At 47.5% G+C, this 19,004-nt stretch overlaps 1 protein-coding gene across 22 annotated transcripts in view; it reads left to right on the top strand.

Annotated features, from left to right (window-relative positions):
• Nucleotides 1–2,221: 2,221 nt before the first annotated feature.
• Nucleotides 2,222–19,004, top strand: part of BOC (BOC cell adhesion associated, oncogene regulated) — a 76,227-nt gene continuing 59,444 nt past the window's right edge. For 8 of the 22 annotated variants that reach the window (XM_077993940.1, XM_028844626.2, XM_077993934.1 and 5 more), the window contains exons 1-2: nucleotides 2,222–2,676; nucleotides 6,845–6,936. The gene's annotated coding sequence lies outside the window, so the exon portion shown is untranslated. Of the gene's footprint in view, nucleotides 2,677–2,778; nucleotides 3,317–6,844; nucleotides 7,079–19,004 lie in introns of those variants that run through there. The other 14 variants (XM_077993937.1, XM_077993936.1, XM_077993928.1 and 11 more) reach the window with 8 other exon arrangements.

Genomic DNA, 19,004 nt, shown 5'->3' with positions numbered 1-19,004 from the left:
CTCATTGAGTGGTACTTAGAATCATCTTTGAAAAACAAGGCTGGATACGCTGCTTGGGGCCCTGGGGAGGAGTGTTATCACTGCAGAGGAAGCTGGTTGACCCATTCCCTTGGGGGAATTAAAAGTTCTGTACCCAGGGTGGACCCCAGGCCTTATAGTCCCGAATTGTGCCTCAGAAGCAGGACAAAAGAAAGTGGAAGCTAATATAGTCATTGGCTGGGAAGAAAAATAGGTCATTGAGAATGTTGGGGGAGAGTGTTGGAGATTAAAAGGGAAGGAAAATTAGGATGATTAAATAGGAAAAGAAAAATGTAGGTGGATAATTCACAGAAGGGGTTCAGAGTCCTTTTCACCTTCTTGCTGAAAATGGATTGTCCTCCAGATCCATTTTGTCAGAGGAACATGCCTAAGAATCCAGGCACAGAGCTGAAAGTACTTGATAAATCAAAAAGGAAATTGGCTTCCGCCTGAATGACTAAATACAGGAGAAAAAAACAGTGCAAAATATGGGATAAAATGTTTCCTTTTTTGCTTGTATGTTTCCTTTGTAAAGGTCTTTTGGTTCAGATTCAATTAGAGTCATATACTCAGTGTAAAGTATGTATGTTTACTGACAAGAAACAAATCAATAAAAAACAAAACAGAGCAGGGTGAGGTGGCTCACGCCTGTAATTTTAGCACTTTGGGAGGCTGAGGTGGGTAGATCACTTGAAGCTAGGTGTTCAAAACCTCGTCTCTACTAAAAATACGAAAATTAGCCGCGCATGGTGGCAGGTGCTTGTAATCCCAGCTACTTGGGAGGCTGACGCTTGAGAAATCTCTTGAATTCAGGAGGCAGGCGTTGCAGTGAACCGAGATTGCACCATTACACTCCAGCCTGAGCGACAGAGACTCTGTCAAAAGACAAACAAACAAACAAAACACACACACACACACACAACATACACAAAACCCGCAGAGGCCCAGAAAGGTTAAGTGACTTTATTAAAGTCGCAGTGGTTTCCTGACTCCCAGTGCAGCTGTCCTGCCACACAGGGAAGGCAGCACCCCCATTCACCCTACTACTAGCCTGCCTGTCTTATTTCCAGGACAGCTTCCTCACCACCTTGGCACAAACTCCCAGTTCACTTGAAACAAATGGCTTAGCCCTGCTTGGTCTTGGTTTTCTCAGCTGCAATGAAGATATGGAATGGATGACCGTTCACAACCTGTGTTTCATTCCTAAAGAATAAGAAGGGAATCCAATTTGCCACCAACTCAGCATTTGCCTTCTCACTGCCCTGGAAAAGTAGTTTTTAAAACGTGGCCCCTGACCAGCAGCATCAGCATCACCTGGGAACCTATTTGAAATGCAAATTCCAAGGTCCACCTACTGAATCAGAAACTCTGGAGGTGGGGCCCAGCAAAGGGATTTAGCAAGCCTTCCAGGGAGTCCCGCTACAGCTCAAGTTTGAGAAACACTGCTCTGAATTTTTTTTCTGACCAACACACACGCGCGCGTGCGCGTACACATACACACGCATAGGTAACTAACTCTTCCGTGGCCACTAGCACCCCACGCCCATGCCTCCAGCCCCAGCCCCAGCTCTCCCTCCCCATTCCTCGCTGCTCCATCCTGGGATGATGAATGGAGGTCAGGGCGCTGTCAATGGAGGACGCGGCAAACCCTTCCCAACCGACCGAGGGGGTCGCGGGAGGCTGCGTTAAGGCTTCCCTGAGGCTGGTTTCCTTATCATTTTCTCCACCGCCGCTGTCTCATTTTCTGATGAGTTTGCTTTTAATGATTTATCCAACAGTTTGTCTTGCGGAAGACCATTGAGAGGTGGGTGTCAGGAAAGTCTTGGTAGAGACTGGAAGAAAGGAGGGAAGGATTGTACATGGAAGAGCAAGGGTGCGAGGTGAAGCTAAAGAGGAAGTGGGGGCTTCAGGGGAGTCCCTGGGTTCGGGGAAAAAGGAGAAGATGGTGCTTTTGGTATGAGAAAGAAAACGAAGTTGGAGGAGAGCGCGGGTCTGAGGCACAGCAAAAAGTGGGTGTTAACGGGAAAACTGCCCTAGAGTTTGGGGGACTTTTTTTTTCCAGCTTCCTTTCCAAGACTTTTTCTTTGCTCCATTTTGCTCCTCCCCCTCCTCCCTGCCTCCTCCACTCCCCCCTCCGCCTCTTCGCGCGGTAATGGGAGGCTCCTAGGCAGGAGAAGCAAAAGAAGGAATTGTTTGCGAGTTCAGTCATCCAAAAAGCTTCTTCCATATGGAGGGACCGGGTGCGCTGGGCGCGGCGTCCCTTGCCTTGTCCTGCTGCCGCCGCCGCGGCCGCCGCTTCCTGCCGCGGGGACCCTGAGCCCCGGCCCGCCGGTGTTAGCCGCCGCGCGCGCACAGACACACACACACACGCACACACAAACACACACAGAAAAGACACAGGCGCACACACGGCGCGCACACCCTCACGCCCGCCACAGCCACACGCGCCCGCACGCGCCCTCCCTCTACGGCAGGCAACTTCTCCGTCCGGGGCTCCTTTGTTGCTCCAGCCGCGGCCGCTCGCCCGTGTTGTGTGTCCCCGGTGTCACCGTGCGTGTTGTGTGTCCGTGCGGCGCGGCGCTGTGTGGCTCCCTCTGCGCCCACCACGCTGGCCCCCGGGCCCCGGCTCGCCCTCCCCAGGCGCGGGCTGCAGCAGAGGTGAGTCACGTCGCTGAAGTTTGTTTTCTTTTCATAAAAAGTTGTGTTTATTGTTGGTTCGGGGAGAGGAGGGGGCAGGAGGCGGCCGCAGGCCGAGGCAGCGCCAGCGAGTGACTGCCGGGGGACGTGCCGGCGGCTGGAGCCGATTCCGAGCGCTCGGCCGGGCTCCCGGGGCTGGGAGCTGCGGCCGAGGCTGGGCGCGCCGGGCGCCGGGCGGAGAAGTTGGGGCGAGGCGGGCGGCGGGGGTCCCGGGGGCTGCAGCCGCTGCGAGCCGTTGCCGGGCCCAGGGGCGCCGCATCTGGTTCCCTGCCGCAACGGTGCGGCCGGGCGATGGTGGTTTCGTCCCCGCGGTTCCCGGAAGCTTCTCGGGTGGAAGAAGGACCCGGCCAGCCTCTCAAATTTCCCCCGAAGGTTGACACCAGCGCCCGGGCCCCATGCGTCAGGCCGTGGGGGGGAACCCGAGGCGTGGCGGCAAATGTGTGCAGTCACTCAACACGCACTTGGCCTCTTCGGAGGGTGAGGGTTTCTCATAGTTGGCGTCTTCTAAAGGAAAAACACTAAAATGAGGGACTCAGCGGACTGAGGGAAGCATCCCTAGCTGTTGGCGCAGAAGGGCGAGCCTGAAGCCGAGTGGCCCGAGGTGTGTGAGGGGCTGGGGCAGTGGTGAGAGGTGTGTGTGAGTTCGTGTGTGCGTGTATGTGAGCCTGAGCGCGCGCGTGTGTGTTCGCGCCAGCAGCGTCCTCCTGGGGTTGTGATCTTGAAGTTTTTGTTGATGTAACTGTGAGAAGGTGTGGGAAATGAATCTCTGGAACCAGTGGGACGGGGCTGTGGGGAGGGCAGGGAACCCAGGAAGAATTTTCTTCAGGAGTATGGAAGGGCCTGCTTGACTTTCAGGATGCTCAGTATTAATTTGCTTTTCCAGGTGATGGGAGAATGCTGAGCGATGGGAAGCAGGTGGACCTGAAGGAGTTAATGGAGGCTTGGGGATTTGTTTGGCTGAGTTTTGTTTTGGGGATGGGGGTGGCAGTGCCAGAGTTGCTTGGAAGAGAGTTGTGCTCCTCCAGAGATGTGGCAGTAGAGCTAAGAATACCGAAACCACACACCAGCAATCCCAAACAGGCACTTTTTGGGTGTGGTGGGGTGTTCTGCTGCTTCCCGCATCCCTTCTCTGCAAGTTCAAATGGGTTCGCATAAGTTTTTGACCCGGAGTTACCTCTTTGAGTGGACTGAGTGAAGATTATATTTTGGTTTCAGGCCCTTGTGCCACCTGCAGATGCACTGTGCCCAGCACACATTTGCCACCTAGTTCTTTGTTGTCCAGAATTCTGTACACATTGACCATTGGATGAATGTCATTTTAAAGCTTCTTCAGTGTGCAAACATTTCTGATTTATTCCACGACTGGGGCCTAAACAGGCAGCCCAGCTCTCTCATGGTTTTTTTTCGTCCCTTTGGTTACAGCCAATAAATCAATCTTCGTTTTCTCAAGGGCAGCATGGAAAATATTAAACCACAGTCTTTTTGGGCTGCGTGTGGGGGCTAGGATGCCCATACATCTGGGTGACCTGTTTTCTGAACTTAAAGTAAATCTGAGGCAAGAGGTTAGCCATTTTGAGGTGTGTAACAGGTTTCCCAGAAACATTTCTGAGGTCTTATAATTGGTACTTTTTAATGGTCTCGTAATTGAGACCCAGAAGCTTCTCGTGGTAATCTGGAAGCACCTTGGGGTCAGTGGGACAGAGGCCGGGTAGAAACAGCAGCGGAGTTACTATTTTCCTGCTATATGAGTTTTTCAAATGAGTTTATGCAAAGAGGTAAAATGAAAGAAAAAAGAGTTGCCTCATTGGGCCACTTTGCTGACACTGCCCTCCCCTGTATAGGTTTATCACTCAGAATTTGGCCCTTATCAGGAGGCTGGAGGGTGTCTCCACACCTATGAAGCCTGAAGATTGAGACCTCAGACACTGTCTCTTTTGTCCTCAATGGAGATACTTCAGAAGGGCATCACTGCAAGAGACATTCGCTAGGGAGCAATTGTCCCCCACACCATAGGCCACTGGCTTTACTTGGGAAAAGAGGTTGCTAGAAGCCGGGATGGCTGGTTCTTTGACTACAACTGGAGAGGGAGGGTGTGGGGAAAAAACAGAGAGGACTCTGCTTAGCTGTTAATTGGTGAGCCAGCTCATGATAAGCAGTGTGATTTGTGTTCCTTTCCACCCTCCAAATGGGTCCAGAGATTTTCCTTTCTTTGAAGTGCTTTTTCAAGTGTTTGGGATCCCAGCTCTCTTCAACAACATGGTTTCCATGCCCTAAGAATGAATAAGAGATTTTACCCATGAAATAATTCAGTTGACTTTCACATGGACCCCCCACAGTTTGAAAAAGGAGGGCAAGAAGTAAGCCTGATGTGTCACAGTGTTCCATGTGCCCTAGGGGGTCTGGGTTCAAATTTCGGCAAAGCCGCTGCTGTGGTTAATGAATTAGGGTTTATCTCTGTGTCTTTCAAACTACAACAGAAAACTCAGGTGCACAAAATAATTGCTGTCTAATACCTTGTGGCCTCTGAATAAGAAAATATTAACTTGGCACCGAAAGATAGTATATATTTGGAAGTTGCTTTCTTTCCTCCAAACTCTAAGCCCTCTTGCTATCTGGGAATATATGGGACAGGAGAAAAGAATTGAAATTTGGGAGGGAGAGGAAAGAAAATAGTATGTTCCATTTAGAAAAATCTATTTACTCTTAACATACGTAACTTCTTGTCATGTCCATAATTCAATTCAGCAAACATTTTTAGTCCATCAGGCACCAGGCTGAAAGCTTCCTTGTCCCAGGAGAGTAAGCTTTCTTAGTCAAAGGATGATTCCTCCTCAGTTTTTATTTATTGCACGAGCATCTACTTCTAATTAAGAGAATGGTTTTAAAATTATCCACAATCCCATGGACTTCTGTTCCTCATCATGTGTGTACATACTTTTTACATAGTTGTGATAAGAGTATAAACTTCTGTTGTCAGACAGCCCTGAAGTGTCTCTACATTTTTGACTATAGACTCTCAGAGAACAGATGTAGCCAGCTCCTTTGCTGTTGGTCGGAAAGACCCAAATCCTAAGTGTGCTCCCACATGGAGCCTTAACATGTAACATTTTCATAATTTATGAGGTTGACTCAAATATTTGGGGTTGGGGTGGGATGGGAGAGGGTGTTTGTTTTTAATCTATAAACCCATGTTTATGAAAAGCTTGCCTAGAGAAGGTTTTGCTTCATTGGAGCCCTCAGGGTTGGTAACGGATAGAGAGGAGGTGGAACGCAGGAAGAAGGTTTAGAGGATCCATCTCAAATGGCACTGCCTTTAGGAGGGTTAGGAAACTGGGGTTGGAATCTAAGCTCTGCCTGTGAACTCCATTCACACTGACTCAAACCACTGAACTAATCTATTCCTACATCTCTACTGCCACCCAGTTAGATACCTTCCCCAAGTTTGCCTGCTCTTTCCTGCCCTTCCTTTTATTACTCCACCATCTTTTTCATTCCTGCCACCACCACACTTGTTGATGCCCTTGACAATTGTTGCTGGCACGTAGCTGGGCCCCCCAGTGCCAACCTATGACCATCCCACCCATTCTCCACCAGTGCTATAATCAAGTCACCACCCAGCTTTAAAACAATCTAGGTTTAAAATCCTAATTTCTTAAAACCTGCTGTGTAGCTCTGTCCTACCTCATGATAATATTACTTCAATAGGAGCCACCTTCTCCAATCTAGTAGCTGACCCTTGATTTTTGCTGAGTTCTTTCCTTGCCTCTGTCTTATCACCCCAAATCCCTTCCATGTAAGCCTGACCAATTTTGTATGAGGCCTGCTTATAATGTGATCTTAAGAAATATTTGATGACTGTTGATGAAAATGGACTGCTGAACACAAAGGTAATGGTTTTGTAAAGTGTAATCACCGTTCTTAATCTGTTGTTCATTTCAGCAAGGAGCCGGGAAGCTGGATGTTTCAGGAGGCCTATGCTTTTAGAAAAATCACTTTTCTACTGTTTTCCTATTTATAAAATGTATTGATAAGGAATTACTATGGTTTATAGCAATGCACCTTGTAAAAAGCAAATACTTCAGAACTGTTTATTTTGTTCAAAAGATGAGATAATTCGCTTTTTCCTCAGTTTCAGAACAAGCTTCCTGGAACCCACGACCCATGAAATCTTGTCAACATTTGTACCGTCTGAGGGTAGCAGCTCGAAAGTAGAAGCAGTAGGTGAGGTTTTCTGCTCAGTGTGATAACTCTGGCCTGTTAGGTCAGCCATTTGTTCATGTTTTGTGTTACCACTTGGAGATGGTTTTTCTCATCCTCAAGTATTGGAAGTTCAACTTTGAGTGGAATCTGGACTAAACTTCAGGTTAGTTCTAATTCGGTTCATATGCTCTTTCAGTCAAAGCCTGTGATGACTATGTGAACCCCCTTGTTCTGCGGCAAGCTCTGTCAGACATGTTAGATACAAACCGTTTACTATGGGATTTGGAGTCCAAGCTTGCTGTGAAAAAGTCCCGCGTAGGTTTGGGTGAGGAAAGCCATCTGTTTATGTCACTGTCAGTGGTATCACAGCAAATGCCTTGTGGTCTGATGTACTGGGCAATGTTTATCTCACAAAAATCAGCAGGATTGTGCTTCTTCCCATCTTCTGAAATAAAGTTAGGAAATAATTTCTCTTTTCCTAAAGTGAATTTGGCCTTCTCTTCAAAGAAGGCCTTTGATGTTTGGGATGGGATTATTGGGCAGTGAGAGGAAATCAGAGCAGAAGGACACAGTTAACCTAATTCAGTTGCCAGAGAAAATGTTGAGGAAAGTCTCAACCCGTTCTCCTGGTTAGCAACAGGAAAGTGCATAATACGGGTAGGGTGGGTAGGGTTGAAGAAAAATTACCGGAAGCTGAGCAGTGGAAAGTAGAGCAAAGGAATGTTTATTCTTCTCCAAAGTGAGCTTGGATGGTTTTGGACAAGATGAAGGTGATGAAGTATGTGGAGGTTGGCGCCTTCATCCTTTCGACAAGCTTTTATTGAGTGCTTGCTGTGTGCCTGGCATCAGGCGTAGGCTGGCAGGAATTAATACCAGAGCCCATGCTCCATCCAGCATCCTATTACTGACCTAAAGGGAACTGCAGAGCACTGCAATGCAAACTGTAGGGTTAAAGTACTTGGAATGGGTCCATTAAGAAAGACTTCTTGGCCTGGCGAGGTGGCTCATGCCTGTAATCCCAACACTTTGGGAGGCCAAGGTGGGAAGACTGCTTGAACCCAGGAGTTCCAGACCAGCCTGGACAACATAGCAAAACTCTGTCTCTACCAAAAAAAAAAATACAAAAATTATCTGGGCGTGGTGGCATGTGCCTGTAATCCCAGCTCCTTGGGAGGCTGAGGTGGGAGGATCACTTGAGCCCAGGAAGTCAAAGTTGCAGTGAGCTGAGATGTTGCCACTGCACTCCAGTCTGGGCTACAGAGTGAGACCTTATCTCAAAAAAATATAAATAAATAGAGAGAGAGAGAGAGAGAGAGAGAGAGAGATGGGAGATGGGAGAGGACTTCTTGAGAGAGAGGAATTGCAATCTCAGGAAAAGTCTTAAAAGCAGAGATGGGACCAGTAGTACCAAAATGTCCTTTTATCTTTCCTTGTACGCGTTGTTCATTATTTTCTTCCTTAAAACTCATTTTCCTCAGTGAATAGTAGGCCTAAGTATGCTGGAGACCCAACATTTCATGTTCAGAATAGTTTTTTTTTTTTTTTTTTTTTTTAATACTTTTTGGAAAGTTAAAACCTGGTATCTGCGTTAACTGCGCAAGCTCAGAAATCTGGGTCTTAAGTTCCTAAAACCAATTATTGAGTAGCTTTTGGGGAGAAAAGGAGAAATGTGTGATTTTAAAAAATTTTCATCTACATGAGATTTAGCTGAGAATCCTAGAAATACATGCCTGAATTCAGCTTTTTAGCTTTCAATTCCATTTGCCATTTGTTCTACCGTCTGTGGCTCTGAAATCGTTCCCAGGGTACCAAGTGAGGGGACATTTATTTTAAGGACATGAAAGTTGCCCAGAAACCTCCTTGACTGCTGAGAGGAAAATAGCACACAGGATGGGAGCTACAGGTGAGGAAAGCGGGCCCTGTGGAACTGGCTGGTTGTGGAGGCCTTGGAGCCCCCGCCACCAAGTCTAGGTTGGAACTGGACTTTGGAAGAGAGCCCTCCCCCGCCTTCCCTGGCTCTGCCAATATTTTTCCAGATTACTGCCAGCCAAGTGCCTTTACCAGTCTGAGCTTACCTAATATTACGATCCTAGCAGGTTTATTAGGTGTGGGTGACAGTTAATTGGAGAGGAAAATTGGGGAGTTCTGGGTTTATTAGTTTTTCTATGAAAGCAGAGGCTGCTCTTAAAGATTTCAGAAGTCATCTTTCCCACTTGACTGTCTTTCTGTTTTCGGTCTTATGACTATCATTTCACAGTGGTGTTAGGGGAGCTCTTCCTTCTTACATAGCTGTACCCAAGTGAGAGAGACTTAAAAATGCAGTCAGTCCACACAGTGGAAATTTACAGTTGTTTACCTGTGTCATTATGAATGGTGGTTTTGTAATGAACAAGTTATATACGAATTTGCTGTATTACAGGCAAGAGTTACAGTCTAATGGATCATCCAACGTACAGGCCTCTGAAATAATCACCTGCAACCCTGCCTTCGGAGTTTTGGTGGTCTGCCATCTGCGAAGGCCCCACAGTCAGGTGCTTTCATTCTATAGGCTTCTGTTGCAGAGCTGGAAGCTGGGGAGTTAGGCCTGGCTTTGCCTGTCTGGACCGTGGCAGCTTGCCAGCAAGTTTCACTGGGTGGTCTTCAACAATGGGAGAAGGGGGGTGGGGGAGCTCAGCTCCCTCCCCAAAGAGGAACAACAAGGTGGCTTTCTATAGGTGGGTTTCACATTGGCAACCGGTCCCTTTGTCACTGACACACCATATAGGTCTTCAGTGTGGGTGAAAAGAATTAAACAGGTGGCCTGAAGGTGGTATTGTGATGGGGTTAATTTGTGTTTCGGATTTTACAAATGAAGCCTTGTGTTTATGTGGCGAGCCTCCCTCCCAAGAGAAGTAGCACACACAAGCAGCAGGTACCCTTCATCGTGTGAGGGAAGAATTATTATTCTCACTTGTCATGGGAGACGCAAACCTCCCAATGCAGCCTTTCACCTCATCGCTTAGGGAATTAACAGTGGACCTGGAACACAAACTGAGGTCAGCTTGTCAGTGCCAAAGAGGCAGAGCTGCCTGCCTCCGCTGCCCTTCCAGCGATGGAGAAAATGTCACTGCCATTTAGTGAGCACTTACTGTGTGCCAGGCCTTGTGTTAAAGCACTACAAGCATTATCTCTGCAATCCCCCAGCAGTGCTGTGAAAATGGGCATTATTGTCCTATTCCGCAGATAAGGAAGCTGAAGCTTAAATAATTGTAGGGACTTGTTTTAGTCTCACAGCTGGTAAATGGCACAGCCAAGATTTCATTGCAGGTCTGCTGAGTCCAAAACTCGAGTTTTTCTTGAAAAAGAAATGAAGCAAGCTTTCTCCCAAAGCAGAGCTCTTCTAGCTTGGGAAAACTGTTTCTTCTACAGCTAACAAAGTGTATGGGGTAGGTGAAGGTCTTTATGAGACTTGCCATTAAGAGACTCAAATTTAAAACTGGGACTACAGCTAGGAGATTTCGAATGGCTCAGCAGCAGCCCCATAAGAGAAGCCAGGCTTTGTGGCTTGGCTAGTGTCAGACTTTGCAGCCAATGGCTTTGTGGCATAGCTGGTGTCAGACTTTGCAGCTAGTGGCTTTGTGGCACAGCTGCAAACTTTGCAGGCAATGGTGAAAGTGACCTCCATCTCAGGTTTCATCTCAGAATATGTCTCTTGATTTTTCCCCCCTCCCCTGGGATGTTTTCTGAATTGGCTGTCCTGAGTCTGCTTCTTCATCTGCCAGATGAATCCTTTTGCTCCTAGGATCTCTGCAAGTCTGATCAAGCAGGTCCTCCATGCTCTTGGTGCGGTGAGGGGGAGAAGATATTTGGCCCAGTAGATACTTTTTACTGGTCAGGAGAAGTGGCAGCTTGTACAGAAAACACCCTGGGGAAGGAAGTAGCAGCTTTGACAGACAGGTAACTGACAGAAGATGGTACCTTCCAGGCAAATACTCATAGAGCAGCCACCAGAAAGAATTCGACAGGCAGTTACCTGCAGAACAGCAACGCAGACCTCTCTGCTGGCTTAGGAGAATGATGGCAATTTGGTTGCAGAGGACATGTAGTTAGTTACCCTTGTTCCTTGTTTTTCTGTAACAAACATGGAAAACCTGAAGCCAAGGTGTTCTGGGTTTGGGGGCACACAGGACCCCTGGGTTTAAGATATAATTTTGTGACCAGCTGCTTGGGTAATGGAGATGAGGTCATGAAAACTCAGTGTGACTTTATTTCCCTGTCTTTATACGCTGACATTATGAGGAAGCAGTGAAATGGGAGAAGTGTTCCTGTAAATGTGAGAAGTGCCTTCTCACCTCAGAAGCCCAAGGCCGTTGGCCTCTGTGCTTACCCAAGATGAGTTAGGAGATAAGAAATAATAGGGAACTGGCCAGAGGTTAGAGTCTGGGCACAAGGGATTCATCTGCTTCTGTGGTTCTGTTTTTATTTCTCAGGGCAGGAGCCTGGATTGGAGGCATTTTGGTCATATTGTCAGAGATCCTCCTGGATCCCTCCAGACAAGCTGCCTTTCCCGGCCTTGTGGGACCAGGCAATGAAGGGTCTCAGGTCCAGGGGGAATTGAGAGAGGAAGAGGACTCATGGCTAAATAATTCTGGTTAACATTCTTTTTTGAGAGAGGAAAGAACAGAAGGCATCTGTGGAGTTTCTGGAGTTCCCATCTGAGAAAACAGAAGTCAGGAATGAATTTTACAAGAAGGGTGAAGTGCTAGGAAAGATGGCTGTGTTGCGGGAAGGAGCCATATTTCTGGAGCCACTTCCAGGTTTGAGATTGCGCAGCATCCTGGTTGAGGGGAGGCTTTGGAACCAGACAAGCCTGGGTTTCAATTCTGGCTTTGCCAGTCGATAGGTATGTGACCCTAGGCAAATTACATAGACTCTGAGAACCAGTTTCTTAGGGTTATTGCAAAGGAGAGGCAAGATAATTCACATAAAGCACATAAAATGCATTGGGAGAAACCCGTAGAAGGTGGCTGTTATTATTAGGGAAGGAAAGAGGAACAGAGTGGAAGGAGGGTTGCTGCAAGGATTGGGCAACTAGAAGAATAAGCAGGTGGGACAGCCCACTGATAGAGTCCTCACTGGCTCAAGGTTTACAGAGAGAAAGAAATGTGAGGATGGAGAGATAGAGGAGCACGTGGAGGGGCAAGGCCCTGCCTCAGGTGCACCGTTTGATGCCAGTCATTGGTCCTGGTCACCGGGTAGATAAACCCCCCAAGCCTTCCCCTCCACTTCTTCCCCAACTCAGTGTATCCCACTCTATCAGGTGTGCCAGAAATCTTGGAGCCATCCTTGACTCTGTTCTTTCTCTCATGCTCCTTTAAATTGGCCAATAATATTGACCTTACCTTCAGAATGTTTCCTGAATTCTGTACCTGCTCACCGCCCTGTCTTCTATCAACGTTTCTGACTTGGATTCTCAAAATAAGCTTCCTAAGTGTTCTCTCTGCTTCCACCCATTCTTCATAGAAAAATCAGTGTCACACTTTTGAAATAAAAGCTAGACAAGGTCACTTCTCTGTTCAGAACTTCCATGGCTTCCTGTTTGATTCAGAGAAAATATCCAAACACCTCACTCCTTCCCTCTCAGGGGTCCTCACCTCACCCCTTCCCTCTGAGGCCTCCCTTCCCCCCTTGCCTACTCACACAGCCATGTCAGCCTCCTCCCTGCTCCTCACACTGGCTGGGCAACGTCCTCCCAGGGGCTTTGTGCTTGCATTTGCCCACTACCTGGAAGGCTTCTCCCCAGATGCCTGCACAGCACCCTCCCTCATTCCATTCAGGCCACTTGCTTCATGGTCACCTGAACCTGACCACACTTTATTAAACAGCACTCCCACCATCATTCTCTCTCCCTTCAACCTAATTTCTTTCCCTCCATGTTATCACCTCCTGGCTCGTGTTTATTTGTTCTTTTGGTTATTGCCAGCTTCCCCTCTAGACTGAAGATCAGTGGAATCAGGGACTTTGTTTTCTTCCTCACTGTCTTCCCAGTGCTTAGAATAGAATCTGGTCGGTAAGTGGTGCTCACATTTTTTTTTTTTTCATTTTTGCTAGTTTGCAGGCCTCTACTGAATCTCAAAAGGGATGTAATAGGAGTTTCAAATAAAATGAAATAATTACGTATAGATTTATGTAAGAAAATGCGTTCTGGAGTATATGTATATGGGGGGAAATAGGAGAGATGTCCCGAGAATGCTAATGTTAGAGCATCTGTTTCAGAGAAGCTAGGAAGCAGTGTGCAAGGGTGCAACAGAAAGAGCCCAGTTTCTTTTATCTTCCTCAAGGTAACTGCCCTCAGGAATGTCCACGGGTGTACCGGTTGCTCCATGTCCGTGAATGTAAGCATGGATGCCCTGTCTGCCCTTCCTTATCATTCACTTAAGAGGAATCTGTTGAACATCTGCTTTGTGCACAGCACTGTGCTAGGCCTGGCTAGGAGATGCAAGGGGGGCCCAGCTTACACTCTTATACCACCAGCAGTTTGCAGTCCTGTTGTTCATCTGGGATTTCCTGAGTGTGCCTGGGCCATCTACTTTGCTGCTCTCCTCCCTTAGCAGCCTAAGTTGAATCGGACTTCTGTTGAATCTGGTTTTGGAACCACAAGCCAAGTACAGGGGGTGAATTTTAAAACAGTTTAGTTCCCCACACACCAGAGAGCCTGGTAGGGCTGGCCCTGTGCCAGGCACACAGGTGACAGACATGGTCTCTGCCATTGGAGAGTTGACAGGCCATGGAAGTAAGGAACCACACATTTGGATGCTCACCCAGAGGGGGACAGATCTGACTTAAATTGTATCTTAGTCACTTCTGACGTGGTTCTAGATTTAGAAGCTGAGAAAAAACAAAAATAGGGATAAAGATCCCAAGAGGTCTTGTGCTGACACCAAAGGTGGACAGATGTGCCTGAGAAATTGCACAGGCGAATCCCAAACCCCACATGTAAGCCTCTCAGGGAGCTGGGAGAAGAGCCCAAGCCTCCAGCTCCAGTTTTGTTTTGCTTTTAATTAATAGCCCTTTTAAAAAACAATTTCAGGTTTATAGGAAAAATTAAGCAAAAAAGTCATATACAGACTTGTCGTTCCAATTTCCCCAAATCACTTAACCCCACCAGGGTCCCCTATTATTAACATCTTATGTTGGTATAGTATATCTGTTACAATTGATGAGCCGATACAGACACATTATTATTAAGTAAAGTCCATAGTTTACATTAAGATTCACTCTTTGTGTTGTACATTTTCTGGGTTTTCACAAAATGTGTGATGACATATACCTACCCACCATTACAAAATCATACAGAATAATAGTTTCACTCCCTAAAAATCCCCTGTGCCCCACCTAGTCATCTCCCCCGCCTCCCCCAGCCCCTGGCAACCACGGATCTACTGTTGTCTCTCTAGTTTTGCCTTTTCCTGAATGTCACGCGGTTAGAATCACACAGCTTATGCCTTTTCAAGATCAGCTTCTTTCACTAGGCAATCCCCTTCAGTTTTAAGTATGGCTTTCTCTCCTTCCCTGCCCCATACACATTTCTAGCTGGGGAGCAGAGCCTAAAAAGGAGCCCAAAGCTGTGTGCTGAGACCCAGCTCTGACCAGAGCCCTACAGGTCTGCAGTGTGGTTCCTTTATCACCTTCCACTGAGCATGCCGGCCCTGGTGCTACTGGGGTTTAGCCCAGGCTGGTAAACTGTCAGGAGCTGCCTGTGTTTGGGTTCCACATCTGGAAGTATCAGCTGTGCAGACCTTCCCATCCCATCCCTAAACAGAAAGACACGAGGAGCACATGGGCTGTTTGCCTTCCTCCTCGATAGTTTGTTTTACTAGCTTTGGAGCTGTGGATAGCAGTGGGGAAGTGAGCGTCCCCTGGGCAAGCAGCACTCTCGCATGCCTACATCCACATCTGGTGGTGGTGGCAGGCCACAGGTCCCTTAGCTTCTAGAGTTTCTGCTTTTGGTCCCACCCACGTTCCAGTGGTGTCTGTGTTGAGCCCTGAGAATGATTGAGCACTGGGACCTGTTTTGTGGTCGTTAAGGAGGAAGACCAGTAAGGCATAAAGAGTTTGAGGGCATTTTCCCTGCAAAGAAGTGCCTCTTTGTTGAGTGAGTCTCGAAGACTAGGATTCCCTGGGAGTTTGGTGACAGAACCCCCAGGATTCAGAACACTCACCAGCCACTCTCAACGCAAGGCACTCTGGAGGACAGGTGATGATGGTGGTTTTTATAAGGCATAGAATGAGGAAGCTCCTCCAAGCACACTCCAACACTGGACCACACTTAAGAGAAAGGAAAGTGCATGTGAATTGGAGGGGGTTGGTGGGGGTGGACCAGTTGGTCACGTGGACCATCTGATCCAGGCTGAAAAGCTCTCAGGGCTGAGGAAAGGTAGACAGGGTTCCAACCCTGAGGAACAGGAACTTAAATTTAAACCTGCTGGGCCCAGTGGCTCATGCCTGTAATCTCAGCACTTTAGAGGCCAAGGCAGGCAGATCTCTTGAGGCCAGGAGTTTGAGACCAGCCTGGCCAACAGGGCGAAACCCCATCTCTACTAAAACACAAAAATAGGCGGGGCGCAGTGGCTCATGCCTATAATCCCAGCACTTTGGGAGGCCGAGGTCAGGAGATCAAGACCATCCTGGCTAACACTGTGAAGCCCCATCTCTACTAAAAATACAAAAAATTAGCCGGGCCAAGTGGTGGACACCTGTAGTCCCAGCTACTCAGGAGGCTGAGGCAGGAGAATAGCATGAACCTAGGAGGTGGAGCTTGCAGTGAGCCAAGATCGCACCACTGCACTCCAGCCTGGGCGACAGAGCGAGACTCCGTCTCAAAAACAAAACAAAACAAACAAACAACCCACAAAAATAAGTCGGGTGTGGTGGAGCACGCCTGTAATCCCAGCTACTCAGGAGGCTGAGGCACAAGAATCACTTGAACCCAGGAGGCGGAGGTTGTAGTTAGCCGAGATTGCACCACTGCACTCCAGCCTGGGCGGCAGAGCAAGACTGTCAAAAAAACACAAACAAACAAACAAACAAAAAACCCAACTTCTATTGCTTCAAGTTTGCAATAAATAGAGAGCTGAGGCCAGCCAGTACCTTCTCACGCCGAAAGACACTAGCCAGGTATTTCAGAGTGCCATACAAAGGAGGAATGAGACTCACAGCACACCTCAGAAAGTCACCTTTTGGACTATGGAAATTCCATGCTGAGGATCCAAGTCCACACCACCTCCCCCTCTGGTTTTCTTTTCTTCACCTGGCCCATCCTCCAATCTATAGCCTGACCAATGACTCACTAAGAGCACTGGGCTGCCATTCAGTGGCTCTGCCTACCCCATGTAAGTGCAGACTAATATTACGTGTCCCAGGTTTGTCCCTAAGACTGTGAGTGCTAGTGCAGTGGAGTGTTTAAAGTCCTTTGAGCTCTTCAGAGGAAGAACTACACTCTACCAGCAAGCCAGCCTTGCTTTTGTTAATTATGGAATCAGGGTGCAGTCTTCTGGACCCTGTTTTCTTAGGTCTAACTGTAGAGCCTGGAAGGCTGTAACAGTGATTACTAACCATTACCCTATCTAGAAGGCTTGGCCCTTACCTCAGTTTACCTGGAGAGGCAGATGATAAAGAACTACTGAACTATGTAAGTGTGGGACCCATGTTCCCTACCAAATCCAGCCTTCACTTCTAAATCTCCCTTCCTACATTCTGTCCGACAAGTAGTAGGTACAGTGATAGTCCCGAGAAAGAATCCCAGACTGGCTTCCGTAGATACACGCCAGGTAGTGTGTGTCTATGAGTAGGGGCCACGTTTTCTGAACCAAAAGACAAATGTGTGATCTGAAAAAGCATTTTGTTTTTGTTTTTCCTAATGTGGGGGGAATGGGGGAATCTCAGAAAGGCTAATTTATAAATATCTTGTACTACATGAAAAAAATAAACCTCACCTTTATCAAAACGAATGGCATTCTGTACAGTAGGCTTATCCAGAACCTCCCAATGCTGTGGTCATTGCTCAGAGCAGGAGGTGCAGAGAGCACAGAACGGGTCTTTCTCCTGTGGGGTGCTTCAGCCAGTGCTGGTGGAAAGCAGTCTCTGGTGTGGTCTGGGTCTTCTCTAGTACTTTCTCTCCAGAGCAACCTGTAGACATGAGGGTGGGCTCCTGGTTTTACTGACCACCATTCCATGTCCCTCTCCAGAAGAAGCCAGCCTCCAAGTCATTGGAACAGCGAGGCCCCTTAATAACTAAGTTCCGGATCCCTTGAAAGTCAGGAAGTGAAGAGGAACTGGGTGTCCAGTTGAGATGGAATCTTAAGCAGGCAGAACTAACTTTCCCCATATGAGAAATTAACCCAAATGCCAGTGTTAATACCGCTAATCTGGATGGGGGAAAGGTAGTGAGACCTCATTTCTGTGCATCTCAGCCAAGGTGAACCTGGCTAGGAGGTGCTGACCTGTCTCCCTTGTGGAAATAATGCTACCCACTAAAGCTTGTGATACCCACTGCAGTCTTCCTCTCCTCAGTCGCTTGAGATTTAGCACGGAACTGTTACTGCTTATCCAAGTATCAACAATAAGCCTTGCCTGAGAGCAGCACATTCATGCCTCTTCAGTCAGTTGCCGTAGGGGCCTGAAGTCATTTGTAGCCATCAGGGTGGCCTTTCAATTGACCAGTTAACAGATATTGAGCACTATGCCTATTGCCTTCAAGACATCTATATTCTAGTTTCTGAATATTTCTTAGATCACAACAAGAGGTCATACTGCCTTGAATCGCATTATCCATATAATCTCCTTAGGAGAGTGCTTTGCTCAGGGTAGGGGCTTTGATGGTCTCTATTGTTATCATCATTATTATTAGTTGGGCTTGAATGAGCTGCTGATTTGTAATTCTCCCACAAGAGCCCACATTCTTGGAGAATTTGTCTATTTGAAAAGTTTTCTCAATTCTGGTAAGTTGTATAGGTAGAGAAGTGGAGGCACAGGGAAAAGTAATATGTTCATAAGCCCAAGCCGGCTTCCTTTATGGGTCTGCACCTGGACCTCAAGGCCTCTGCGCATGGTTGATTCTACAGTCAGGGAAAAGCCAGCCAGAGTTGACAGCTTGTCATTGGTGAGATATGCACAGTCCTGGGAAAAGCGCTTCCTGGATAGGGAAGCCCCAGAAAGATGGGAGTGGGGGAAGAGCCAGATGGCTCCCAGTGTTGAGTCCAGAGAGCCAGGGAGATAGGCCCCTCAAGGTTTCCTCTGGCTGTGACCAGCAGTCCTCTTTTCAGGAGTAGGGCTGCCTCTTAGGCCCAACCTTGCAGAACCCTCTTTTCCACCAAAACCTGGGCACTCACTGAAACCTGCCTGACCATGTAGCTTGCCTTAATTGAAAGGACATTGGGTGGTTGGGTGAGTGGGGGTTTCTGCATTTTGGTGCAGGATTGGGAAGGTTTGAGAGGATCTTATTGTAGTTATCCGACTGCAAACAAGAAACTTTACTCTTTACCCTTTAAAAACTCAAAGGACTATAAAAGCACAAAGAATAGTATCATGAACCCCATGTACCCATCACCCAGATTCAGCAATTATCAAGACAAAAAAGTGTTTGGGTTTTTTTAATGATTTTGTTTTTATTAGTGTGCTTTGTGTGGGGATAGGTCAAAGATGGATGCCACAAGGTTACTCTTTCCAAAAGAAGTGTGTAATCCAGCTCTTCTACCATCTTCCAACAGTGAAGTGAAAGGAAAGAGTATTGGCCAGGTGCTAGGGTTTGATTTGTGATTGTTCCCTGGTGCTCTGAGATGTTTCTGTGCATCTCCTTTACCAGAAGTTGAGCTTGAATTTTATCTTTGGATTCCCAGAGCCTACTATTTAATGGATGTTCCATAAGCATTATTAACTTGTGAGGCAAGTGATTTCATGAGACAGTGGCTTTCCATCTGGACAGGTGTAAGTAAGTTAGTGCTTAGCTCACCATCCTGGGGGGACGGGGCAGATGAGAGTGTAGGGTTGAGGTGGGGGCCATTATTCGAACCCTGGGGGACACTGAGAGGGAAGGATAGAGCCTCTCAGGT

This window comes from Macaca mulatta, chromosome 2 (genome assembly GCF_049350105.2).
Source record: "Macaca mulatta isolate MMU2019108-1 chromosome 2, T2T-MMU8v2.0, whole genome shotgun sequence".
Classification (NCBI taxonomy): domain Eukaryota; kingdom Metazoa; phylum Chordata; class Mammalia; order Primates; family Cercopithecidae; genus Macaca; species Macaca mulatta.
The sequence above is the reverse complement of the archived record's forward strand: the minus strand, read 5'-3'. Positions and strand labels throughout refer to the sequence as shown.